This window comes from Mus caroli, unplaced genomic scaffold (genome assembly GCF_978045245.1).
Source record: "Mus caroli unplaced genomic scaffold, Mus_caroli_1 scaffold_4, whole genome shotgun sequence".
NCBI classification, from domain to species: Eukaryota; Metazoa; Chordata; class Mammalia; order Rodentia; family Muridae; genus Mus; species Mus caroli.
Genome location: NW_028227259.1, coordinates 31597155 through 31624725, shown reverse-complemented (window position 1 = coordinate 31624725; position 27571 = coordinate 31597155).

Genomic DNA, 27571 nt, shown 5'->3' with positions numbered 1-27571 from the left:
GAATACGGAAGGCCTGTGGAGTGGTTTGGTTCAATTGTTTTTTTGTTTGTTTTTCTTTTTGAGAGGTGGGAAAGTTAGATCTGCCTCCCCACCCCGTTCCCCTCGCTCCTTTCCGAGTGCTCCTTTCTCTCACACACACAACTGGGTAAAGCCTTTCTGCATGATTCTGCCTGACCAAGTAGTGAATGAAGAAGTACTTCCCTGGACATTCTCATTGCCTTCTACAGACTAAGAAATACAGACGGCAGCAGTCTCTGGCCAGCGACAGTGTCTGGCCTGTGCCATCCTGTACTCTAGATTGCTCTAAGCCTCTGTTACCTCCATGTGGGAGATCTATGTGTTTTGAACTGGGAATACTGAACTTTTCTATCTTATTCATCTTCACAATAGCTAGGATTGGGCTCAGTTAGTAAAGGGCAATTTGAGCCTGGGAACAAGATCTCTTAAAACTCTGGATTAATGTGCATTGACTAAATGTTTAAGACAACTGTGAAGAAATGGCATTGTGGTCTGTAGACCTTAAGTTACACACCATGAAGAAGCTGTTGGATGCCAGATACTGGAGCTCTGGTTGGAGTTGAGGGCAATGTCAGAAGGAGGAAGACTTTTCATACGCTCTAATGTTCTTCTACAGATACCAGGGTGGAGGAGCCCAGGAGAGGCCTGTCAGTGGAGCACTTGGAAAAGGACGGCATGAGAACTGCTACTAGGAATCTTTCCTGAAGTAACTCAAGGCCTCCAAGACTTGGGAAAGTAAGTTGCTCTTTTATCATCTTTGATCTTTGATATAAACATATCATGTGGGTTTTAAACTTTTGTCAGTTTTATGAATTGCTCAGCTCTCAGGCTGTGACTTACTTACCTCTGCAGCCCTTTTACAATGCTTTAAAGTTTTTCAGGCAAGCAAGATGATGACTTTGGTGTTCTTTGCTCCCTATTTATCCTGCTTCAGGTTTGTAGAAGTTCATAAGTTCATAACTGAATGATGCTGTTAGTTTTGTACAACTATTTCTTTATTTTTATTTTTTTAAAGATATTTTCTTTATTTACATTTCAAATGCTATTCTGAAAGTTCCCTATACCCTCCCTCCACCCTGCTCCCCTACCTACCCACTCCCACTTCTTGGCCCTGACATTCCCCTGTACTGGGGCATATAAAGTTTGCAAGACCAAGGGGCTTTTCTTCCCAGTGATGGCCAACTAGGCCATCTTCTGCTACATATTCAGCTAGAGACACGAGCTCTGGGGGTACTGGTTAGTTCATATTGTTGTTCCACCTATAGGGTTGCAGACCCCTTCAGCTCCTTGGGTACTTTCTCTAGCTCCTCCATGGGGGGCCCTGTGTTCCATCCAATAGCTGACTGTGAGCATCCATTTCTGTATTTGTCAGGCACTGGCATAGCCTCACTTGAGACAGCTATATCAGGGTCCTTTCAGCAAAATTTTGCTGGCATATGCAATAGTGTCTGGGTTTGGTGGCTGATTATGGGATGGATCCCCGGGTGGGGTACTCTCTTGATAGTCCATCCTTTCATCTTAGCTCCAAACTTTGTGTCTGTAACTCCTTTCATGGGTATTTTGTTCCCTATTCTAAGGAGGAATGAAGTATCCACACGTTGGTCTTCCTTCTTGATTTTCTTGTGTTTTGCAAATTGTATCTTGGGTATTCTAAGTTTCTGGGATAATATCTACTTATCAGTGAGGGCATATCAAGTGACTTCTTTTGTGATTGGGTTACCTCCCTAAGGATGATATCCTCCAGATACATCCATTTGCCCAAGAATTTCATAAATTCATTGTTTTTAATAGCTAAGTAGAACTCCATTGTCTAAATGTACCACATTTTCTGTATCCATTCTTCTGTTGAGGGACATCTGGGTTCTTTCCAGCTTCTGGATATTAAAAATGAGGCTGCTATGAACATACTGGAGCATGTGTCCTTATTACCAGTTGGAACATCTTCTGGGTATATGCCCAGGAGAGGTATTGCTGGATCTTCTGGTAGTACTATGTCCAATTTTCTGAAAACCACCAGACTGATTTCCAGAGATGTTGTACAAGCTTACAATCCCACCAGCAGTGGAGGAGTGTTCCTCTTTCTCCACATCCTCGCCAGCATCTGCCGTCACTTGAATATTTGATCTTAGCCATTCTGACTGGAGTGAGGTGGAATCTCAAGGATGTTTTGATTTGCATTTCCCTGATGATTAAGGATATTGAACATTTATTCAGGTGCTTCTCAGCCCTTCAGTATTCCTCAGTTGAGGATGTTTTGGTTAGCTCTGTACCCCATTCTTTAATGGAATTATTTGAATTTATGGAGTCCAGCTTCTTGAGCTCTTTATATATAGATCAATGCAATCCCCATCAAAATTCCAACTCAATTCTTCACTGAGTTAGAATGGGCAATTTGCAAATTCATCTGGAATAATAAAAAAAAAACCCAGGATAGCAAAAACTATTCTCAACAATAAAAGAACCTCTGGTGGAATCACCATGCCTGACCTCAAGCTGTATTACAGAGCAATTGTGATAAAAACTGCATTGTACTGGTACAGCAACAGACAGGTAGATCAATGGAATAGAATTCAAGACCCAGAAATTAACCCATACACCTATGGTCAATTGATCTTTGACAAGGGAGCTAAAACCATCAGTGGAAAAAAGACAGCATTTTCAACAAATGGTGCTGGCACAATTGGTTGTTATCATGTAGAAGAGTGTGAATTGATCCATTCCTATCTCCTTGCACAAAGCTCAAGTCTAAGTGGATCAAAGAACTCCACATAAAACCAGAGACACTGAAATTTATAGAGGAGAAAGTGGGGAAAAGCCTTGAAGATATGGGCACTGGGGAAAAATTCCTAAACAGATCAGCAATGGCTTGTGCTTGTAAGATCAAGAATTGACAAACGAGACCTCATGAATTGCAAACCTTCTGTAAGGCAAAAGACACTGTCAATAAGACAAAAAGGCCACCAACAGATTAGGAAAGGATTTTTACCAATCCTAAATCTGATAGGGGACAACTTTTTAATTTTGAGGCAGAGTCTTACTGTGATGCCCATGCTGGTCTTAAATTCCTGGACATGGTATCCATCTGACTCAGACTTGTGGGTATCCTGGACAATAGCGACTTTCCACAGTGCATGGCTGAGTTTTAATCTACTCTCCACACAATGATCTATCTCCCTATTCCAATGGCAGGTGTGGAAAGGCCTTTTTCCATGCCTCAGGCTCTTTCATGCTCTTCCTTGAATCTTCCATGTCCTGGTTCCAGTTTACAACCTGTCTTCTGCTGAGTAACAGGCTGTGAAACCCATCTGTTGGCTTCTTGATTTCAATGGCTATGTTCTCCAGTTCTAAGGTCTGCACTTGGCTCTTTCTGAGACTGATTTTCTGGTGAGACTGTCCACTTGTCAATTTGCCCATTAATTCCTGGAGTCATAAGTGCTTAAAATTTCTTATCTGATCATTTCAGTCGGTAATAAAAGGTTGGTGTCTTTCTTCTAGTTTGTTTGCTCTTGGTTTTGTTGTTGTTGTTTGGTGGTCCTATTTCCTCATAGGCATAGTATCCCACCCCCCAAAGCTAGGAATCTTGTGTGAATAACTGTCAGTCTTGTGTGTCACTCTCCCCCCAGAAGGCTGTGCACTATCTGGGTAGGTTGGTGAGCTGGGATTTAGGCAAGGCTACACATCTGTCTCTCCTAAAAGTCTCTCTCCAACCAGGTGGTAACTTCTAGTCCCAGATTTCTCAGCAACCTGCTAGGAAGTCACCTCTGTGCCTTAGTAGCTCCTTGCCCTTGAACTTCGTAAACTACAAATGATATATCCAGAACAAAACAAAAACTAGCATTCCATTGGAATTGTTCACCACCCCCAAGTATGGCTGGGATTGGTCCATCAATGGAGACATTTCAGTATTTTAATTAATTAGTTAACTAATTTTTCTGTTTTTGTGGATGTACATGTGTGGGGGTGCTCATGTGCATGTAGAGGTCAGAAGATGGCTTCACATATCGTCCTTCAAGAACCTTCCATTTATTTTTCTGTTGAGACAGGGTTTCTTCTTGGCCTGGAACTCTTCACAATAGGCAAAGCTGGCTGGTTCCAGAGCTTTTAGGGAACCACTGTTTCTGCCTCTCGTTCACTTTTTCTGGGATTACAAGTGCAACTCCATGGGGTCTGGGGATGGAACTTAAGCCTTCATGCTTTTGAGGCAATGACTGAAAGATCTCTGTAGCTCCAGTTTTAGTATTTTAAAACAATTTCAGTTGTTCTGTTTGGTCACATCTAATATATCACCCTGATGTTAACTAAGAAGCACAGGTCTCTGCTAACACATGTGTTCCAAGGCACAAGATGTCACTGTTGTGCTTACTGGGATTCTTGTTGAAATCATAATGCCTTTAATGGTTTGCCTTTGTAGCCCAGAGTAAATTAATCAGACAGCTGTGTGGGGGCATAAATCATAGAATATTCCTGGGGAGCCTCAGATGAAATAAATCAAAGATCCCATATCAGCATTTCAGTCACTCGTTTTAGTCACATGGCAAATATGGTTCATGGCAATGGTAAGGAGATGTTGAACATCAGTGTGGGAGATTAAAAACGGCAAGTTATATGGTGAAGAGTGTGAAAAGGTGTGTATACTGACATGCAAGATCTAGGCTGATATACAACTCAATAATAGGCATTGTAAATTTAAGAGTGGCCCTTGAGACCGTGTTCTGGATGCATTAATAGAGCAGGTCAGGTCAGCATGCTCTCCCTGATGCTGGGGCAACATCATGGGCTCCATTGGTCACCATTCACATTGAGGTATGATGCCTTTCTCTGCTGGGTATGGCCACCACCATGGTGCCTCCCTCTCTGCAACTGGCATCGCTGAGTTGTGTTTTCCTGTGTCTGGTGCCACTCACCTAGTCTCTCTCTCCTTTCAAAGCATTAAAGCATGTAGATGATGATAAACCTAAGGAAATCACACTTTCCTTTCTCTCCTCTTACTCCGAATACCTTGCTCACTTTCCTTCCTTCCACTTTGGGAGCATATCTAGTTTGTTCTTTCTTTATTAATCAGTCAAAATAACTTTATTAAAAGCATATATATATATATATATATATTTACTTCTAGTAATTATGCTTGAAAAATTAAATCTTAGCTGGGTGGTGGTGTCACCTGCCTTCAATCCCAGCTCTTAGAAGGCAGAGGTAGGCTGGTTCAAGGCTAACCTGGTCTACAGAGCAAATTCCAGGAAAGCTAGGGCTATACAGAGAAACTCTGTTCCAAAAACTAACTATCTGAGTAATAAAATAAAATCTTAAAATTAAATGATTTATTTAATTTTATGTGTATAAATGTTTTGCCTGAATGTATGTATGTGTACCATGTGCATGCCTGGTACCTGCTAAAGCCAGAGAGGGCATCAGATCCCCTCGAACTTGAGTTATAGACAGTTGTGAGCTGCCATGTAGGTACTACAAATTCAACCTTTAGCCACTGCAAAAGCAGCAACTACTTTTAACTGCTGAACTATCTTTCCAGTCCTAAAAATGAACATTTAGTTGTAAATGAGAATTGTGTGCATTGTCATTTAATCTGTGTGTGGATTATGGAAGGTAATCAGGATAGTTCATGTATCCATCACCTTACCAATTTCTCTTTTCTGTGAAGAGAATATTAAACATCTACTCTTTTTTGTTTGTTTGTTCATTTTTTCCATTAATTTATTTGATCACTTTGCATCTTGATTGCAGGCTTCCCTCCTCCCAGTACACCCATCAAACAGCCCCTCCCCAATCCCTTTCTCCCCTTCTCTTCAGAGGAAGAGGCACCCCTGAGTATCAACTCACCCTGGCAGGTCAAGTCATGGCAGGACTAGGCACATCCTCTTTCTCTGAGGCCAGACAAGGTAGCCTAGTTAGGAGAATGGGATCCACAGGCAGGCAAACACAGTCAGGGTAAGCCCCTGTTCCAGTTGTTGGGGGACTTGCATGAAAATTAAGCTGCACATTTGCTACATATGTGCAGGGGGAGGAGAGTTAGTCCAGCCTGTGTGTGCTTTGGTTGTGGTTCAGGAACTCCACAAGAAAACCAACAGAGTAAACTAACCTGGGGCCTTGGGAATCTCAAAGATTGAGTGTTCTCTCTTTTGGCAAATTTGCTATCTATAATGTATTATTTTTTTAATGTTTATTAGTTCTTTGAGAATTTCCTACACTGTATTTGGAACATACTTTCTTTCCCAGCTCCACTCAAATCGGTATATCCCACTTCCTTCCACATTTTTGTTTCTCGGTCGTTGTTGTTGTTGATTTTTTTTCTCAAAATTTTATTAGGTATTTTCTTCATTTACATTTCAAATGCCATCCTGAAAGTTCTCTATATCCTCCCAATTCCCTGCTCCCATACTCATCCACTCCCATTTCTTGGTCCTGGTGTTTCCCTGAACTGGGGCATAAGAAGTTTGCAAGACCAAGGAGCCTCTCTTTCCAATGATGGCCAACTAGGCCATCTTCTGCAACATATGCAGACACGAGCTCTGGGGGTACTGGTTAGTTCATATTGATGTTGCACCTGTAGCGTTGCAGACCCTTTCAGCTCCTTGGGTACTTTCTATAGCTCCTCCATTAGGGGCCCTGTGTTTCATCCAATAGCTGACTGTGAGCATCAACTTCTGTGTTTGCCAGGCACTGGCATAGCCTCAATCGAGCCAGCTATATCAAGGTCCTTTCAGCAAATTCTTGCTGGCGTATGTAATAGTGTCTGCATTTAGTGGCTGATTATGGGATGGAACCGGGGTGTGGCAGTCTCTGGATGGTCCATCCTTTCACCTTAGGTCCAAACTTTGTCTCTGTAACTCCTTCCATGGGTGTTTCGTTCCCAATTCTGAGAAGGGGCAAAGTGTCCACACTTTGGTCTTTGTTCTTCTTGAGTTTCATGTGTTTTTCAAATTGTATCTTGGGTATTCTAAGTTTCTGGGCTAATATCCACTTATCAGTGAGTACATATCATGTGAGTTCTTTTGTGATTGGGCTTCCTCAGTAAGGATGATATCCCCCAGATACATGCATTTGACCAAGAATTTCATAAATTCATTGTTTTTAGTAGCTGAGTAGTACTCCATTGTGTAAATGTACCACATTTTCTGTATCCATTCTTCTGTTGAGGGGCATCTGGGTTCTTTCCAGCTTCTGGCTATTATATATAAGGCTGCTATGAACATACTGGAGCATGTGTCCTTATTACCAGTTGGAACATTTCCTGGGTATATGTCCAGGAGAGGTATTGCTGGATCTTCTGGTAGTACTATGTCCAATTTTCTGAGGAACCGCCAGACTGATTTCCAGAGTGGTTGTACAAGCTTGCAATACCACCAGCAGTGGAAATGTGTTCCTCTTTCTCCACATCCTTGCCAGCATCTGCTGTCACCTGAATTTTTGATCTTAGCCATTTTGACTAGTGTAAGGTGGAATCTCAGGGTTGTTTTGATTTGCATTTCCCTGATGATTAAGGATGTTGAACATTTATTCAGGTGCTTCTCAGCCCCTTGGTATTCCTCCATTGATAATTCTTTGGTTAGCTCTGTGCCCCATTTTTTAATGGGGTTATTTGATTTTTCTGGAGTCTGCCTTCTTGAGTTATATATATATAGGATATTAGTCCCCTATCTGATTTAGGATAGGTAAAGATCCTTTCCCAATCTGTTGGTGACCTTTTTGTCTTATTGACAGTGTCTTTTGCCTTACAGAAGCTTTGCAATTTTATGAGGTCCCATTTGTCAATTCTTGATCTTATAGGACAAGCCATTGCTGTTCTATTCAGGAATTTTCCCCCTGTGCCCATCTTCGAGGCTTTTCCCCACTTTCTCCTCTATAAGTTTCAGTGTCTCTGGTTTTATGTGGAGTTCCTTGATCCACTAAGACTTGACCCTAGTACAAGGAGATAAGTATGGATGATTTTGCATTCTTCTACATGATAACAACCAGTTGTCCCAGCATCATTTATTGAAAATGCTGTCTTTTTTCCACTGATGGTTTTAGCTCCCTTGTCAAAGATCAAGTGACCATAGTTGTGTGGATTCATTTCTGTGTCTTCAATTCTATTGCATTGATCTACCTGTCTGTTGCTGTACCAGTACCATGCAGTTTTTATCACAGTTGCTCTGTAGTACAGCTTGAGGTCAGGCGTGGTGATTTCACCAGAGGTTCTTTTATTGTTGAGAATAGTTTTTGCTACCCTAGGTTTTTCATTATTCCAGATGAATTTGAAAATTGCCCACTCTAACTCAGTGAAGAATTGAGTTGGAATTTTGATGAGGATTGCATTGATATATATATAAAGAGCCCAAGAAGCTGGACTCCAGAAATTCAAATAACACCATTAAAAAATGGGGCTCAGAGTTAACCAAAGCATTCTCAACTGACAAATACCGAAGGGCTGAGAAGCACCTGAATAAATGTTCAACATCCTTAATCATCAGGGAAATGAAAATCAAAACAACCCTGAGATTCCACCTCACTCCAGTCAGAATGGCTAAGATAAAAAATTCAAGTGACAGCAGATGCTGTCGAGGATGTGGAGAAAGAGGAACACTCCTCCATTCCTGGTGGGATTGCAAGCTTGTACAACCACTCTGAAATCAGTCTGGCAGTTCCTCAGAAAATTGGACATAGTACTACCAGAAGATCCAGCAATACCTCTCCTGGGCATATACCCAGAAGATGTTCCAACTGGTAATAAGGATACATGCTCCACTATGTTCATAGCAGCCTGATTTTTAATAGCCACAAGCTGGAAAGAACCCAGATGTCCCTTAATAGAAGAATGGATACAGAAAATGTGGTACATTTACACAATGGAGTACTACTCAGTTATTAAAAACAATGGATTTATGAAATTCTTAGACAAATGGATGTATCTGGAGGATATCATCCTGAGTGACCTAACCCAATCACAAAAGAAGTCATTAGATATGCACTCACTGATAAGTGGATATTAGCCCAGAAACTTAGAACACCTAAGATACAATTCACAAAACACAAGAAAATCAAGAAGAGGGAAGACCAATGTGTGGATACTCCATTCCTCCTTAGAATATGGAACAAAATACCCACAAAAGGAGTTACAGAGGCAAAGTTTGGAGCTAAGACAAAAGGATAGACCATCCAGAGTCTGTTCTATCCCTACATCCATCCCATAATCAACCACCACACCCAGATACTTTTGCATATGCCAGAAAGATTTTGCTGAAGGGACACTGTTATAGTTGTCTCGTATGAGGCTATGCCAATGCCTGGTAAATACAGAAGTGGATGCTTACAGTCATCTATAAGATGGAATACAGGGATCCCAATGGAGAAACTAGAGAAAGCACCCAAGAAGCTGAAGGTGTCTGCAATGCTACAGGTGGAACAACAATATGAACTAATCAGTACCCCCCAGAGCTCGTATCTGTAGCTGCATATGTAGCAGAAGATGGCCTAGTCAGCCATCACTGGGAAGAGAGGCCCCTTGCAAACTTTATATGCCCCAGTACAGGGGAATGCCAGGGCCAAGAGGCAGGAGTGGGTAGGTAGGGGAGCAGGGCGGAGCGAGGGTATAGGGAACTTTGGGGACAGCATTTGAAATGTATATAAAGAAAATACCTAATAAAAATAAATTAATAAAAATCTTAAAAAAAATGCTTTCTTCTTTACACTGGATTGTTTTAGCTCCCTTGTCAAAGATCAAGTGACCGTAAGTGTGTGGGTTCATTTCTGGGTCTTCAATTCTATTCCATTGGTCTACCTGTCTGTCACTATACCAGTACTATGCAGTTTTTATCACAATTGCTCTGTAGTTCAGCTTAAGGTCAGGCATAGTGATTCCACCAGAGATTTTTTTATCATTGAGAAGAGTTTTTGCTATACTAGATTTTTTGTTATTTCAGATGTATTTGCTAATTGCCTTTTCTAATTCCTTGAAGAATTGAGTTGGAATTTTGGTGGGGATTGCATTGAATCTGTAATTTGCTTTTGGCAAGATAGCCATTTTTACTATATTAATCCTGCAATCCATGAGCATGGGAGATTTTTCCATCTTCTGAGATCTTTTTTGATTTGTTTCTTCAGAGACCTGAAGTTCTTATCATAGAGATCTTTCACTTCCTTAGTTAGAGTCACACCAAGGTATTTTATATTATTTATGACTATTGTGAAGGGTGTTGTTTTCCTAATTTCTTTCTCAGCCTGCTTATCCTTTGTGTAGAGAAAGGCCATTGATTTGTTTGAATTAATTTTATATGCAGCTACTACACTGAAGCTGTTTATCAGGTTTAGGAGTGATGGAATTTTTAGAATCACTTATATATATAGTATCATATCTGAAAATAGTGATATTTTGACTTCTTTCTTTCCAATTTGTATCCCCTTGACCTTCTTTTGTTGTCTAATTGCTCTGGCTAGGACTTCAAGTACTATATTGAATAGGTAAGGAGAAAGTGGGCAGCCTTGTCTAGTCCCTGATTTTAGTGGGATTGCTTCCAGCTTCTCCCCATTTGGTTTGATGCTGGCTATTGGTTGTTGTATCTTTGAGTTTGTTTATATAGTGGATTACGTTGATGGATTTCCGTATATTAAACCATCCCTGCATGCCAGGGATGATGCCTACTTGGTCATAATGGATGATTGTTTTAATGTGTTCTTGGATTCGGTTAGCGAGAATTTTTTTCTTTTTTTTTTAATTAGGTATTTTCTTCATTTACATTTCCAATACTATCCCAAAAGTCCCCTACACCCTCCCCCTGTCTCCCCCACTCACCCACTCCGACTTCTTGGCCCTGGCATTCCCCTGTACTGAGGCATATAAATTTTGCACGGCCAATGGGCCTCTCTTTCCACTGATGGCCAACTAGGCCATCTTCTGATACATATGCAGCTAGAGACACCAGCTCCGGGGGTACTGGTTAGTTCATATTGTTTTTCCACCTATAGGGTTGGTTAGCGAAAATTTTATTGAATATTTTTGCATTGATATTCATAAGGAAAATTGGTCTGAAGTTCTCTGTCTTTGTTGGGTCTTTATGTGGTTTAGTTATCAGAGTAATTGTGGCTTCGTAGAATGAATGGGTAGAGTACCTTCTGTTTCTATTTTGTGAAATAGTTGGAAAGACCTGGAATTAGGTATTCTTTATAGGTCTGATAGAACTCTGCACTAAACCCATCTGGTCCTTGGCTTTTTTTTTTTTTTTTTTTTGGTTGGGAGACTATTGATGACTGCTTCTATTTCTTTAGGGGAAATGGGACTGTTTAGATCATTAATCTGATCCTGATTTAACTTTGGTACCTAGTATCTGTCTAGACATTTGTCCATTTCATCCAGGTTTTCCAGTTTTGTTGACTATAGCCTTTTGTAGAAGGATCTGATGGTGTTTTGGATTTCCTCACGATCTGCTGTTATGTCTCCCTTTTCATTTCTGATTTTGTTAATTAGTATGCTGTACCTGTGCCCTCTAGTGAGTCTGGCTAAGGGTTTATCTATCTTGTTGATTTTCTCAAAGAACCAGATCCTGGTTTGGTTGAGTGTTTGAATAGTTCTTTTTGTTTCTACTTGGTTGATTTCAGTCTTAAGTTTGATTATTTCCTTCTGTCTACTCCACTTGGGTGAATTTGCTTCCTTTCATTCTAGATGCTTCTATGTGTGTTGTCAGGCTGCTAGTGTATCCTCTCTCTAGTTTCTTTTTGGAGGCACTCAGAGCTATGGTTTTTCCTCTTAGGACTGCTTTCCTTGTGTACCCATAAGTTTGGGTATGTTGTAGCTTCATTTCATTAAACTCTAAAAAGTCTTTAATTTCTGCCTTTATTTCTTCCTTGACTGAGGTATCATTGAGTAGAGTGTTGTTCAGTTTCCACGTGAATGTTGGTTTTCTATTATTTATTTTGTTATTGAAGATCAGCCTTAGTCCATGGTAATCTGAAAGGATGCATGGGAATATTTCAATATTTTTGTATCTATTGATGCCTGTTTTGTGACATTATATGGCAAAATTTTGGAGGAGGTACCGTGAGGTGCTGAGTAGAAGGTATATCCTTTTGTTTTCAAATAAATTGTCCTGTAGATATATGTTAAATCTATTTGTTTCATAACTTCTGTTAGCTTCCACATGTCTCTGTTTAGTTTCTGTTTCCAGGATCTGTCCATTGATGAGAGTGGGATGTTAAAGTCTCCCACTATTATTGCGTGAGGTGCAATGTGTGCTTTGAGCTTTACTAAAGTTTCTTTAATGAATGTGGCTGTCCTTCCATTGGGATCATAGATATTCAGGATTGAGAGTTCATCCTGGTAGATTTTTACCTTTGATGAGTATGAAGTGTCCTTCCTTTTATTTTTTGTTAACTTTGGGTTGGAAGTCAATTTTATTCAATATTAAAATGGCTACTCCAGCTTGTTTCTTTGGATCATTTGCTCGGAAAATTGTTTTCCACCCTTTCATTCTGAGGTAATGTCTGTCTTTTTTCCTGAGGCCGGTTTCCTGTAAGCAGCAAAATCTTGGGTCCTGTTTGTGTAGCCAGACTGTTAATCTATGCCTTTTTATTGGGGAATTGAGTACATTGATATTAAGAGATATTAAAGAAAAGTAATTCTTGGTTCCTGTTATTTTTGTTGTTAAAGTTGGCATCCTGTTCTTTCGGCTGTCTTCTTTTAGGTTTATTGAAGGATTACTTTCTTGCTTTTTCTAGGGTGTAGTTTCCGTCCTTGTGTTGGTGTTTTCCCTTCATTTTTCCTTTTAGGGGTTGTATTCGTAGAAAGATATTGTGTGAATTTCATTTTGTCATGGAATACTTTGGTTTCTCCATCTATGGTAATTGAGAGTTTTGCTGGGTATAGTAGCCTGGGCTGGCAATTGTGTTCTCTTTGGGTCTGTATATCATCTGTCCAGGATCTTCTGGCTTTCATAGTCTCTGGTGAGAAGTCTGTTGTAATTCTAATTCTGCCTTTATATGTTACTTGACCTTTTTCCCTTACTGCTTTTAATATTCTGTCTTTTTGTAGTACATTTGTTGTTCTGATTATTATATGTCTGGAGGAATTTCTTTTCTGCTCCAGTCTATTTGGAGTTCTGTAGGCTTCTTGTATGTTCACGGGCATCTCTTTCTTTAGGTTTAGGAAGTTTTCTTCTATAATTTTGTTGAAGATATTTGCTGGCCCTTTAAGTTGAAAATCTACATTCTCATCTACTCCTATTATCCGTAGGTTTGGTCTTCTCATTGTGTCCTAGATTTCCTGGATGTTTTGAGTTAGGATCTTTTTGCATTTTGCATTTTCTTTGATTGTTGTGTCCATGTTCCCTATGGAATCTTCTGCCACTGAGATTCTCTCTTCCATCTCTTGTATTCTGTTGCTGATGCTCACATCTTTGATTCCTGATTTCTTTCCTAGTGTTTCTATCTCCAGAGTTGTCTCCTTTTGAGTTTTCTTTATTGTTTCTACTTCCCTTTTTAGGTCTTGGATGGTTTTGTTCAATTCCATCACCTGTTTGGTTGTGTTTTCCTGTAATTCTCTAAGGGATTGTTGTGTTTCTTCTTTAAGGGCTTCTACTTGTTTAGCAGTGTTTTCCTGCAATTCTTTAATTAATTTTTGTGCTTCCTCTTTAAGGCCTTTTACCTGTTTCGCCCATGTTCTCCTGTATTTCTTTAAGTGGGTTATTAATTTCCTTCTTAAAATCCTCTTCCAGCATCTTGAGATATGATTTTAAATCTGAATCTTGCTTTTCAGGTGTTTTGGGGTATCCAGGACTCTCTGAATTGGGAATGCTGGGTTCAGATTATGGTGAGTGGTCTTGGTTTCTGTTAGTAAGATTCTTTTTTTTTTTTTTTTTCTTTTGGTTTTTGGAGACAGGGCTTCTCTGTATAGCCCTGGCTGTCCTGGAACTCACTTTGTAGACCAAGCTGTCTCGAACTCAGAAATCTACCTGCCTCTGTCTTCCAAGTGCTGGGATTAAAGGTGTGTGCCACCATGCCCAGCTCATTATTAAGATTCTCATGTTTGCCTTTCGCCATCTGGTAATCTCAGGTGTTAGTTGTTATAGCTGTCTCTGCCTGGAGCTTATTCCTCCTGTGATTCTGTTAGCCTCTGTCAGCACTCCTGGGAATCCAACTCTCTCCTGAGTCTCAGTGGTCTGCTATGTGGCCTCTGCAGTCAGCAGGCTCTCCTGTGCAGACTGGTTTCTGAGGGATCCGGGATACAATATGGCTCTCTCAACTGCTCAGGAGGCCAGAGCCCTCCTTGGCAGCCACACCTCTCCTGGTGGGGAAGGAGTATAGGTGTCTGGAGCTTAGAATTGCTTCCTGGCTAAAGATGAAGGCCTGAACTGGGGCTTGTCCCAGAAGCTATGGTGCTTCTGCAGTCTGCAGTCTCTCTTGCACAGACTGGTCTCTGAGGGACCTGGGACAGAAGATCTTCCTGTAACTCTTAAGGGGTTTTTGTGTTTCCTCTTTAAGGGCTTCTACCTGTTTACCTATGTTCTTTTGCATTTCATTTCATTTCTAAAAGTCCTCTATCATCATCCTGAGAAGTGATTTTCGATCTGAATCTTGCTTTTCCAGTGTAATGGTGTATCCAGGACTTGCTATGGTGGGTGAATTCGGTTCTGATGGTGCCCAGTAACCTTTGTTTCTGTTGCTTATGTTCTTATGCTTGCATCCCACCATCTGATTATCTCTAGTGTTACCTGTCCTGGCTATATCTGACTGGAGCTCATCCTTCCTGTGATTTTGGTTGTGTCAGAACTCCTCAGGGTCAAGCTGTTTTTATCATCCTGTGATTCTGGGACCCAGTGATCCTGAGATCCTGGGTATGTCAGAGCTCCTGGAATTCAAGCTGCCTCTGTGACCCTGAGATCTTGAGTCACCAAGTTCCTGGGATCTTTGGATCCTGGGATCCTGGGTGTGTTAGAGTGCCTGGGAGTGGAGCTTCCTCTGGGTGTTGTTGGACTGGCTGTGGAGTTTGTCCCCAAGGTCTGCTTAGAGTACCAGCCCAGACCAGAAGGGAAAGTTTGTTTTTCTTAATGGCTGAATAAAATTTCAGTGTGTAAATATACCACATTTTCATTGTTTATTCATCAGTTGATGGGCATTTAGGCTCTTTTCATTTCCTGGCTGTTGTGGATAGAATAGCAACGAACATGGATGAAATGTGTATCTCTACACTAGGATATGGAGTCCTCTGGGTAAGTTCCCAAGAGTGTATAGCTGGATCACATTATAGATCTATTTCTGGCTTTTTGAGGAATGTCCACACTGATTTCTATAGTGGATGCACTACTTTATACTCTCTCAGCAGTGAGCAAGCATTCTTCCCTCCCTATGTCTTTGCCAGCACTTGTCCTCATTATTAACTGTGCGCTTCGTGCAGTACTCTAGCTCACAGCACTGCTCCTCTAAGACTTCGTACCTCTGAGCATCATCTCTTTTTTTCTCAGTCCTCCTTCCCCAGCCTCTAGTACCCCACTTAAGTATTAGTAACAGCTGGGATCTCTGACAAGCTGCATGTTATGTCAGAGTAGAGGACTATTGTTCCATGGCACCACAGACCTAACAGAGGGCTGGGTGGTCTGTTCTACAGGCCGAGGTGGAACTCAAAGTTTCACCCATGCCCCAGATCAGGGCCTTTACCATGCACAGTGTTCCCTAGGAGTATCAGAAAGAGAACTAGAGGAAGGGTGGCCTCACAGATCTTGACATATGTAACCTGTGTTCTTATTTTAGGCTTTTCAGGGCCTGAGGGGATGATAAAACTAAGGTAGGAGTGGGGAGACTGATGGGAATTTCAATCATGCAGCTTGCTGCCTTCCAAGAGACCAAGGAGAAAGGGTCAAGCTGCCCTTGGGTTGTGAGAGTCTCTGACAAGAGGTAGGGGTTGACTGTGCAACAGCCATAGGAATCTCACTCATTTGCAGCAGGTCCTTTACAGGCTCAGTTAGGAGTACTGCTGGAGCATGGGTTCTGCTAAGAAAACCAACAGCTCTCCCAGGCACAACACTAGAGAGTGCTCGCCGCCTGCATCCTGTGAAGGAGACCAGGAGAGAATGTACCCTTCTACTGTTAGTTGTCACCCAAGGTGCCCAGACCCACCTCTCCATGCTGGCACAAACGCACAGTTGCTTCCAGAGAAGTCTCAGAGGAGGAAGATGAGGAGACAGAGTTACCTCAGGGGACAGAATTACCTCAGGAGACTAAGCAGACCCTGTAGGCAGAAGAACATGGAGAATATAATTTGGATTTCTTAGATATCCTGAAAGAAATAATTGTTTGAAAATAATAGAAATATATTATGGGCCATACCAGCATGTGAGCATATTTTGGGAATAATTTTAAGGTTCCAGTAAGATAAATTTTATTTGGAAAAATACAATTATAAAATCTCTTTAAAACTTCACAGTAGAGTGAGTCTCATGATAGCATAAAACTAAATTAAAACAGAGGAATATTTTACTAATGTTTAGTCTTGTAGAAATAGCTCAGTATGTGCTGAAGGCTTTGCTGGGTGAATGTGGATACATCCTTGACTGAGCTGATATCATAGCCACAGGAGTTACAGTTAGTAATGTGCCTGTCAAAACACTGCCCTTATTCTGGATGCCCCTGCTCACTGCAAATGTTCTTTCACTTTTTACTTTTTCTCAAGTTATTATATTGTGTATAAGTCCAGAAAATTTTTCTAAGGAAAAATTGACTAGGGAGAAATGGTGTCCTCCATAGAGGAAGATTACCCCAGATCTAAGAAGTGGCCCTCAGCATCCAAACATTAGACACATAGAGGGTTTCCAATAGCCTCTTTCCTGAGGCAGAGTGAAGGGGAGTGCACAGAAGCCCAAAGTGTCTGCCCCCCCAATCTCTGACCCATCTGAGCACAGTGATCTTGAGTAGCAAGAGGAAAACTTCTAATAGCAATTTGACTTATTCTGCCTTTATTGTATTTTGAGAAGTGGGAAGTCTTTCCTAGTAAACCTTATAATGATTAAGAACTGAAGAGTGATGACTTGTAGCCTCCATTTTTAGCTGAGAGCCAAGACCCCAGGAATTTGGTGATGCAGGTATCCCAAGTTCTCCTGGCACTCCTCCACTAGGTGATGCTGTCTTGTCAGAAGCAAGCCCAGTAAGAGCAAGAGTAGAGTCCAGGCATGTAGCAGGAGGCATGCTCTGGATGGACTAGACTAGCTTCCTGATAATGAGGGGAATTCCGCCAGCCCAGGAGCATCTTTCACAACCTGCATTTTTGTTTGGTCTCATGTGAAGGCTTGTGCTGCTGTCAGAGTGTTTTCTAGTGTCCTGCCAGCTCTGATGAAGTTAGCCGACTCTAAACACTTTGATGGTCGATGAATCTTCTGATGGGAATATAGCAAAAGTACTTGGAAAGTCCTCAGCCACAAGTTGGGGTAGATAGCACATGTTCCCCCATTGCTCAACTCTGTTTGGAGCATCTTTATTCTTAACAAGTTTGGAAAGATTTGGATAAAGCTCACAGGAGAGCCAAAATATTTTTTTTCTACAATAGAGACCAGTAGTGTTTTGCTTTTGAAGACTATTCTAGCAAAGAGGTAGTGGTATTTTTATCAGGGTTATTTGATATAAAAATGAAATTGTTACTGACCTGGGAGGAGAGGCTTCCCACATGAAGATGGCTGCATGGTAGCCCCTTCAGGTTCACTGTCTTCTGTGTTCTATCTGCAATTCCCTAGGATGAAATGTTCTTTCAGAGATGGGGTTTTGTGGACATGTGGGTAAAGAAAGAAACCTGGATGGCTATCCCAGGAATGGATTTTTCAGGCAGGCAAGTATCCTGGATGGCTGTATTTACCACTACAATGTGAGTTTTCCTGGGTGTTTTGTGGCATACCCAGCATCAACTTATGGCCAGTCATGACCATGAAAAGGAACCACACTGAAGACTGAGTATCTGAGCCAGGACAGTGAAGGTATCACACCTATGTTCAGTTTCTTCATTCTCTGACTGTTTCAGATGCTGAGGTCTCTAGGCACTTGCTAGCTCTTTAAAATGTAGACTCTCTGGCTTATTTGAGATGAAGTAAAAAGCACTGTCTATTGATTGGGACACGATTTGATGAACTTCTTCCTAATTTTCCTTTATCATCGTGGTGCAAGTAAGGTCTGGGCAGAAACAGAATGAAAATGAGGATGAATCAGGTCAGGAACTGCCTTGGGTGGGGTGAGTAGCTTGACTATGATTTACGGGAGCTGAGGCATTCAGAGAGCAACAATAGAGAGAATTCTCACACAGGCCCAGCAGATTTGGGGGAAGTAGGGACAGGAAGGGTCATTCAGGTGGATTGGTTATAGAGAAACCTAGCCACATAGGCACTACCTGTGTCTCCCAATGGACTAGCTCAAAAGTCACAGTCTCAAGATTTTGGGAGATAGAGTTAATCTTGGGTCTGTTTGATTCAGTGCAGAGAGAGGAAGAGGGTGCTTGATGTCACAGAGCTGACAGGGACATTATAGTGGCTTTAATATAGAAGATAGCCCAGTGTACGTCTCACAAGAGTTTATATGCACAAGTATTAACAAACTGTTTACTCTGTCTAAAGAAGCAGAGTCCTCAACTTCAGAAACTTAAGTCCTGAAGCACTGCCTGTAAACTTCCTCACACTAGGTGTGGAGTGTACATAAGTATTCACTGAAGGCAGTTCCCATGGGGCTTATCCATCCTTCCAGAATCTCCTAAAGCCACAGTGGTATAAAAGGACTAAAGAAGAAAGGCTGTCAGCTGGATGAAGAGTGAAGTACCATAGTGTAGGTGAAGTCAGAAGACTACCACATCAAGATTATTGGACACTTTAAGGCTAAGCAATAAAAACTGTAAATCACCAAGGAAACTGAAAAAGACAATAGAAAATGGAGAACCTCCCATATTTCTGGGTTGGCAAAACTGATATTGTTAAAAGGGCTACATCATAAAGATCCCATTAATTCAATAGAATCACCATCTGTCTTAGTTAGGGCTTTACTGCTGTGAACAGACACCATGACCAAGGCAAGTCTTATAAAAACAATATTTAATTGGGAATGGCTTACCGGTTCAGAGTTTCAGTCTATCATCATCAAGGTGGGAGCATGGCAGCATCCAGGCAGGCATGGTGCAGGAGGAGCTGAGAGTTCTATGTCTTCATCCAAAGACTGCTAGTGGAAGACTGACTTCCAGGCAACTAGGGTAAGGATCTTAAGCCCACACCCATAGTGACACACCTATTCCAACAAGGCCATACTTCCAAATGATGCTACTCCCTGGTCCAAGAATGTACAAACCATCACACCATCACAACGCCAATGACCTTCTTCATAAAAACAGGAAAAAAAGCTATAATTAATATGAAACCACAGAAGGTCTCACAGAGGAAAAGAGAGTCTATTCAGGAATAGTATCACTAGATTAATCACAGTACTTGACTTCAAATTATAGAACAGAGCTTTAGTAACAAAACTAGCATGGTACATGAACAAAACCAAACACATACACTAATGAAATAAGATAGAAGACATGGTCATGTGATTCTTGAGAAAGATACCAAAACATAGACTGGAGAAACATAGCCTCTTTATCAAGTGATGGTGGGAAAAGTAGGTGTCCATGTGTAGAAGAACTAGAACTTGAACCCTGTCTCCTACCCTATACAAAAATCAAATTAAAAAATAGATTAAAGAGCCCAATGAAAGACCTGGAATGTTGAACCTTCTTGGGAAAAATGTAAGAAAAATGTTATAAGATACAGACATATGTAAGGAGACTTCAAAAAACTATAAAGAATTTGCATAGCAAACAAAAATGAAAAATTAAGAGACAGCCTACAGACTGGGAGAACATGTTTCCAACTACTCATTCAATATAGGATTAATATCCAGAATATATAAAGAACTAAAAATTTAAACAATGAAAAAAATCAGATCAGTCAGTAAATGGGCAAATAGGCTGAACAGATATTTTTCAAATGAAGAAATACAAATAACCAATAAATATAAAAATGTGTTAACAAATTTAGTCATCAGGGAAATGCAATGCAAAAATGTCACTAAGATTTTATTTTATTCCAGACAGAATGTCCATTATCAAGGAAACAAAGAAGAAATGCTGGTAAGGCTGTAGGAGGAAAGGAAGTTTTATTTACTGCTTGTGGGAGGTAAACTAATGCATTCACCATGGCAGTAAGTATGGGTATAGTTAAAAAAACTAAGTTCAGAACTTCTGTCTGAGCAGCCATATGACTTCTGGAGGCTCAGTCAGCTTATTCGAGAGACATGGGCATCTGTGTTTATTACAGTTCTCTTCACAGCAGGAAAGGTCTAGCACAAGTTGAGGTGCTCCTCACCAGGAATAAATGAGATGTGATGCGTTCTCATGACATTTTACTCAGCCTCCAGGAAAAATGAAATGATGTTGTTCACAGGAAAATGGATGGAACTGGAATCCCCATGGTGAGTGAGATAAAGAATTCTGAAAGATAAGCATTGAGAGACCACAAGTGCCTCTCACAAGTATGGGATGGGACATGAGAGTAAAGAAAGAAGTATTAGCCATGTGTAAGGGGAAGAGCAGAGAAGCAAGGGAAACAGGACTGATATGACACAGGTGTATTGTATACATGTAAGAAAAGTCACTGTGAACTATTACTCTGGTTAATCAATATTTGCTCATTAAATAAAATTAAAGGTCTAGTGTACTTTAGAAGCATGAGCAGACCTTTAGTTCCTTCCTTAAACTAAATAATTGCATTATTGAAGACTGGAAACTGCTTCTACTTCTTCTAATTAGAGTGAATTCAGTCTGATCCCGAAAAATAAATTTATGGACAGAGTAGGAATGCATTTTCCCAGAGTATTTGACATTGCTCATCACTTATCCTTTCGACTGCTCAGCTATGGGAAATACTCTTGAGGAGGATATACTTGGCAGGTGTGTGCAGCTAGGTCACATATGCTTCCTAGAAGGGATGCCTGAGGACACCATGTGTTTCCAGGGTGATATGTTGTGGTTCGACGTAGAAATTGCTCACTTCCTGTACTGAAGTTCCCATACCCATGGTGACTGAATTTGGAGACTGGGGCATGCGATTCATACTAGAATCACAGTCCAGGGCATTTGCCTGATGAAACTGGACCTTGGAATGCAGAAAAGACACCAGAGCTTTTGCTGAATCATGGTAGGAACAACAAGTAAGAAAACCTGAGAAGAGTCCTTATTAGCACTCTTAACTGTAGATCCTTGTGAGTGTTCTCTAATTCGCCCGCGAATAAGGACACCACACACAATAGGGTTCTTCTGCAGCAAGCTTTATGCGTCTTGAGAGGGAGAGCATAAGCTTCACAACCGGAGACCCCAGGCAATCCGAGCCCCTCCCTTTTATAAGAAATTCTCCCTGCCTCGGACGTGGCAAGCCATGATTGGCTCAACACTGATTGCCCCATCCCTGAGGCGGAGCTGCCCGGGGCGGGGATTTCCAGCACAGGATGTTTACGAGTTGTTATTGAGGAAATGACTCAGCACAGGATGTTTACGAGATAGTACTGAGGAAATGACTCAGCACAGGATGTTTACGAGATAGCACTGAGGAAATGACTCAGCACAGGATGTTTACGAGATAGCGGCGCTCCACATCTCCCCCTTTTTTGTCTAATAAAACCAACTGGACACCCAGTATGAGAGGACGGGAACATTGGCCGAATCCTCTTACTCAGAGATGTAAGAACTATGTCCACAAGCAACAACTAGGCTTGAGTGGGACCCGAAGTTGCTCCGACCTGTCCCTCTGCCATTTTTTCGAGGAGGGGAAGACTAGGGCAGGAAACCCCCACTAGACGGCATATTCCCCAGGTGGGACGGGGGGACCACCTGTGCGATGCATTGCTCTACAATCCTCTAGGGCTGCTGAAGCTCACCCGCTAAAGCGCGGGCAGCCAGCGACCAGTGGTGCAAATCGATTTTGTTTAAGCGCCGCCAACCATACCTGTGCAGATTGCCCCTGCTCCAAGGCAGCAAGCGCCTGGGATATCATGATTTTGTCTCTATTATTTTTCTTATATAATTTGCAAATTAACCATAAGCTAGATACCGATCCGAAGCAAAGGAGAATTCCAAACAAACCCACCCCCACCCATTCCTTAAAATAAGAAACAGCAGAAGAAATCCATGACGAAAAGCCTTCGGTCAAGGAGAGGTCAAGTCTGGTGGAATTGATTTAGACGATGGCCAATCTAAGTTTCTGGAGGGTTTGATCAAAATCAGACGTCCAATTATATAGCAGCTGTTGGGACAAACTCTTAGAAAGATTAGCGGCATATGTGAAATTATAGCATCATGTTTTTTGCCTTGTTCAACCCTTCCTCCGACACGATTTTTTCATTGGACAGGGTTAGGCCCAAATGTTGCATAATGTCTCTCCCCCAAAGGTTTACTGGGAGCGGGAGCACATAAGGTTCGAATTTACCCTTTTGTCCCTCAGGAGCCTTCCAGGTCAAACTCATTGAGCTTATGGCAGGGCATGAATGATATCCCAGACCTTGTAGAGAGTGGGACGATTTTGTAGTGGGCCAAGCTTTTGGCCACCAGTGCGTGGATATAATGCTTTTGTCTGCCCCGGTATCAAGAATACCTTCAAACCTTTTTCCATTTACTTCGAGGCAGAGTTTGGGCCTTTCATTCAGGGATACAACAAGGTAGGCTGAATCAGTTCCTGACGACCCCATCGTTTTGGGACTGGGGCCTGGGGAGCCCTCCCAGAGGGTGTCGGGGAGGAGCAGCAATTGAGCTATCCTATCTCCTGCACTGATGGAAAACACGCCCCTGGGGCTGGAACATAAGACCTGTATTTCGGGGGAGTGTAGATGGTCAACAACCCCAGGATGGACCACTAGGCCCCGTAAGGTGAGTGATCCTCGTCCGAGGATAAGGCCCATGGTCCCAGGGGGCAAAGGTGACATTGGCTCTATAGGTACTGGTTGGATACTCATTTGGGGCATTAGTAGGAGGTCGGAGGCGGCACGCAGGTCCACCCTTGTGGGTCTTCCTGGGTCGCTTCTTCCGCCCTCCCGGATGTTCTGACAAACCGGTTCCCATATCTTTGAGGGCCCTGGGACCGTGGGCCCAGTGACCCGTTTTTTGACACATTGGGAGCAGGAACATTTAATGGAGGCAAAAGCCTTCCCTGTATATCTCGCACTGAGCGACATTGATCTGCTCTGTGGTACCCTTTACCACACCTCGTGCAGAGGGTCAAGACCCCCCCTTTCTTGTCTGGGGCTTTGCAATCTCTTTTGAAATGTCCAGGCTTACCACAATTAAAACAGGTCCGTTCACCGGTCTTCTTTTGTGGAGGATGCTTTTGTGCTAACATGATGGCGGCCGCGAGGCCAGTATTGCTAAGTGGACCTCCAAGCTCTCTACACACTCTTAGCCATTCTTGCAGCCCTTTTGATTTTCTAGGAGCAATGGCATTCCTGCATTCCTGGGTGGCTTGTTCAAAAATCAGTTGCTCAATAAAGGGTCCTATCCCCTCTGGGTCCCCAAAGATTTTTCCTGCCGCCTCCACCATGCGTGCGACGAAGTCGGCAAAGGGCTCCTGGGGCCCTTGAACAATTTTTGTAAGCTGATTGGTGGTTTCTCCCTTGTGATTAAGTGACTTCCAGGCCCGTATGGCTGTGCTGGAAATCTGGGCGTACGCCCCCCAATGGTAATTAATTTGATCTGCGGCCCACGGGCCTTGGCCTGTTAAAAGGTCAAATGTCCAATCCCGCTGCTCTTGCGTAAGGGCTATTGCGTTGGCCCTGGCCTGGGACTGGGCTGCCTCATGCCACAAGGCTTTCCATTCTATGTATTGTCCCATGGTAGGCAAGGCGGCCTTAACCACCATTTGCCAATCACTAGGTGTCATGGCAGTTTGTGCCATTCTTTCAAGAATCATAATAGTAAAATTAGCATTGGGACCATATTTTCTTACTGATTCTGCAAGATCTTTTATCTGACTATAGTCTACAGGAGCGTAGATTCTCCCCCCTTCCTGTTCATAAACAGGAAACGCTAAGTGTAGCTTGCGGAGGATCCTTTGGGGAAAAAAGGAAGTTGTGGATGACCGGGCCTCATAAGGTGGGGGAGCGGAGGGAATGGCGGCAGCCAACAATCTCCTATCCTTAGAGAAGACACCCGACGCGGGCTTACTTGACTCAGGTCGCCCGCCTTCATCTGGGTGATACCTTTCTCCTTTATATCTAACTGCTTCTTCTTCTAACTCGCCCTCTTCCTCCGAGGTCAGCTTACTATCCTCGGTTTCAGAAGAATCCGAGGTATCTCTTAGGTGGAGGGCAGCCAGTTCTCGGGTCGGATATAACCCGGGCCTGCTGCTCCCCTTCTCTCCCTTTCTATTTCTCCCGGGAGGTCCTTTTTCACTTCCCTTTTTTGCCTTTTTTATGGTTTTTGTGCGCACACCCATCCTCTCACTACGCTCGGATTCTGACATACCTTCCTGCATAGCTTCTAAAACCTTTTGCCCTTTCTTTCGGGCTAGGAACCATACAACCAAAGCCACGAAGACGATAATTAAAGCCTCGGGCAATCCCTCCCACGGCCCAGTTAGTTGAAGGGAGTGCGAAAGGGTCAGGTAAAATTCAGGCATACCTTTCCGAGACGTAGTTCCTGCAGTTCTGGACCCTCCCCGTCACCGAGGGATCTCCGACGGTGCTCACGATGTTCTTTGTTTTCCCGGGTTTTCGGCACCATATGTGAGTGTTCTCTAATTCGCCCGCGAATAAGGACACCACACACAATAGGGTTCTTCTGCAGCAAGCTTTATGCGTCTTGAGAGGGAGAGCATAAGCTTCACAACCGGAGACCCCAGGCAATCCGAGCCCCTCCCTTTTATAAGAAATTCTCCCTGCCTCGGACGTGGCAAGCCATGATTGGCTCAACACTGATTGCCCCATCCCTGAGGCGGAGCTGCCCGGGGCGGGGATTTCCAGCACAGGATGTTTACGAGTTGTTATTGAGGAAATGACTCAGCACAGGATGTTTACGAGATAGTACTGAGGAAATGACTCAGCACAGGATGTTTACGAGATAGCACTGAGGAAATGACTCAGCACAGGATGTTTACGAGATAGCGGCGCTCCACAGATCCTAAGAAAGTGTATATCAAATTGCAAACTGATCATCCTGGGATATTGTAACTTTAATTTTTTCAAAGCTTACTTTTAATGATGGTCCTTAAATACTTTAACCTCTCTTCTAGCCCACTGCCCATCAAAGGTAATGGAAAAGAAAAGTTATTAGGACATGGGGGAAGTGAACCTGCTTAGAAGTGATTCCTTGGAACATATGCCATCTGTGTTGCCAGAAAATCAACAGTTCAGTCCACAGGTCAGCGGTGGAGGCTCAACCCACTTGAAAACACTTCATGGATATACCAGCAGTCCAGTTTGGTAGAGTTGGGACAGTAGCAGTGGTGGCATAACCTACCAGGAACAGCCAGTCCTCAGTCAAATTGGCACAAGTCAGCAGGCGGGACCACTGCCAATAGGGATGCTGTGAAAAGTTCTCAGCTGTGCCTCTCTCAGTGAAGTGAAGATCAGTGAGGATGCGAGACCAACAAGCATTGCACAACTAGCTCTATAAGCAAGCCTAGTTCAGCCTCCATCATTGTCCATTGAGTTCTATTTATACCCTCTAAACACCACATGTACTCCATAGGTCTTGCCTCAGCACGTGTATCTGTCTCAGGTGACAACAAAGCCTCAGCGCCACTCTCTGTATTCTTGGCTGTATGGGTATCCACTGGAGCATATTCAATCTTCCAGGGCCATATTCTTAAAATGAATCTCCATTTCCCAGAATCCATCAAGTGTTAATAGCTCCCTCACTAGAGGATGGGGCATCATGCCCACCTTGTCTGCCCATGCTAAGATTTTTCTGGCTTAAACTTGCACAGGTCTTGTATATGCTATCATAACCACCATGAGTTCAGAGATGCAACCACATTTCTATGTTTGAAAACACTGTTTTTTCATAGTCATTTTTTACTTCTGGCTTCCACACTCTTTACACTCTTTCTATAATGATCCCTGAGCCTTGGGAGGAAGGAGTGTATTACATGTATTAGGATGATATAGATATCATATTTAGGGCTGAGAATTTAGCAGTCTCTTATTCTCTACACCTTGACCAGCTGTGGGTCTCTGTAAATTGCCATCTACTACAATAAGAAGTTTCTTTGATGGGGGTTCACAGGTGTGCTATCTATGGGATATAATGAAAAGTCTTTAGGAATTGGTTTAATACTTTGCCCAGCTAACAGAGTGATTTTAGTAGGTTTTTTCCTTAGAGTCTATGACCAATTTTCTAGCCACAGGTTAATTCTTCAATAGCAAATTCAGGCATAAGTTTCAACTTGTGGAGCAGGCCTTAAGTCCAACCATAAATTGGTTGGTTACTCCTATAGTGTTTGTGCCACCCTATGCACCAGTGGGCATGTCTTGCTGGACCAGTGATTATTGTAGTATGGTGCCAAACTGGATAAAATTGATGCTACTATTCTCCTCTAATAGCACACAAAGCACCTTCACACCATGAAAGCTATTCAGTAGAGATGAAATGTCCCCACAGGTACCAGCTTAGTTTCTTCAAGTTTCATAGCTCAAGTATGTGGTGTTTTTAGCCCTTGGGTCTTAACCCACAAGTTATGGAGGGTAAACAAGAGAATCAACTATAGCATGTAATATATGGACACCCATAGAATATCACTGTGGATAATTACACTGGAATTTTGATGGTTATTGGATTGAATCTTAAGATGGATTTTGGAATGTTAACTTTTAACTATCCACAAAATTAATTTCCTTTGGCATGTGTGTACGGAATTTTCTTGTCAGATCTTTGTAGGGTCCAGTTAACAAAGTTGAATTGGTGTAAGCTAGGAGGAAGTAGAGTGCAAAATCAAAGGACTAGGCTCAATGTTTAAGTGCCCAATGACATACCCAGATGTAAGGAGCCGTCCTTACATTCGCCATTATAAGATGGCACTGACACCTGTGTTCTAAGTAGTAAACAAACCATCTGCACATGCGCTGGGGTAGTTTCCCACCCCATGTGCTCTGCCTTTCCCGTGATGACAACTCTGGCTGATGGGCTGCAGCCAATCAGGGAGTGACACGTCCGAGGCAGAGGACAGTCCTCCATAAAAGGGAGGGGGCTCCGCCATCTCTCTCTCTCTCTCTGGCTCTCTTCTCCACTGGCTCCTGATGGGGTAAGCAATAAAGTTTGTGCTGCAGAAGATTCCGGTTGCCCTGAGCGTGTTCTTACCAGGGGGACACAAAAGCGCGGGCAATAAATGGTGCCGAAACCCGGGAGCTACTACATCACGGGGAAGGAGCGGTTAATGAAGTGTTCCCGGAAAACAGACTGTTGAGAAGGATCCGGTGTGGATTCAGAACTCTTCAGCTGGGGAACTGTGGTAATGAAGTGTTCCCACAAAACAGACTGTTGAGAAGGATCCAGCGTGGGTTCAGAACTCTTCAGCTGGGGAACGGATGCGCG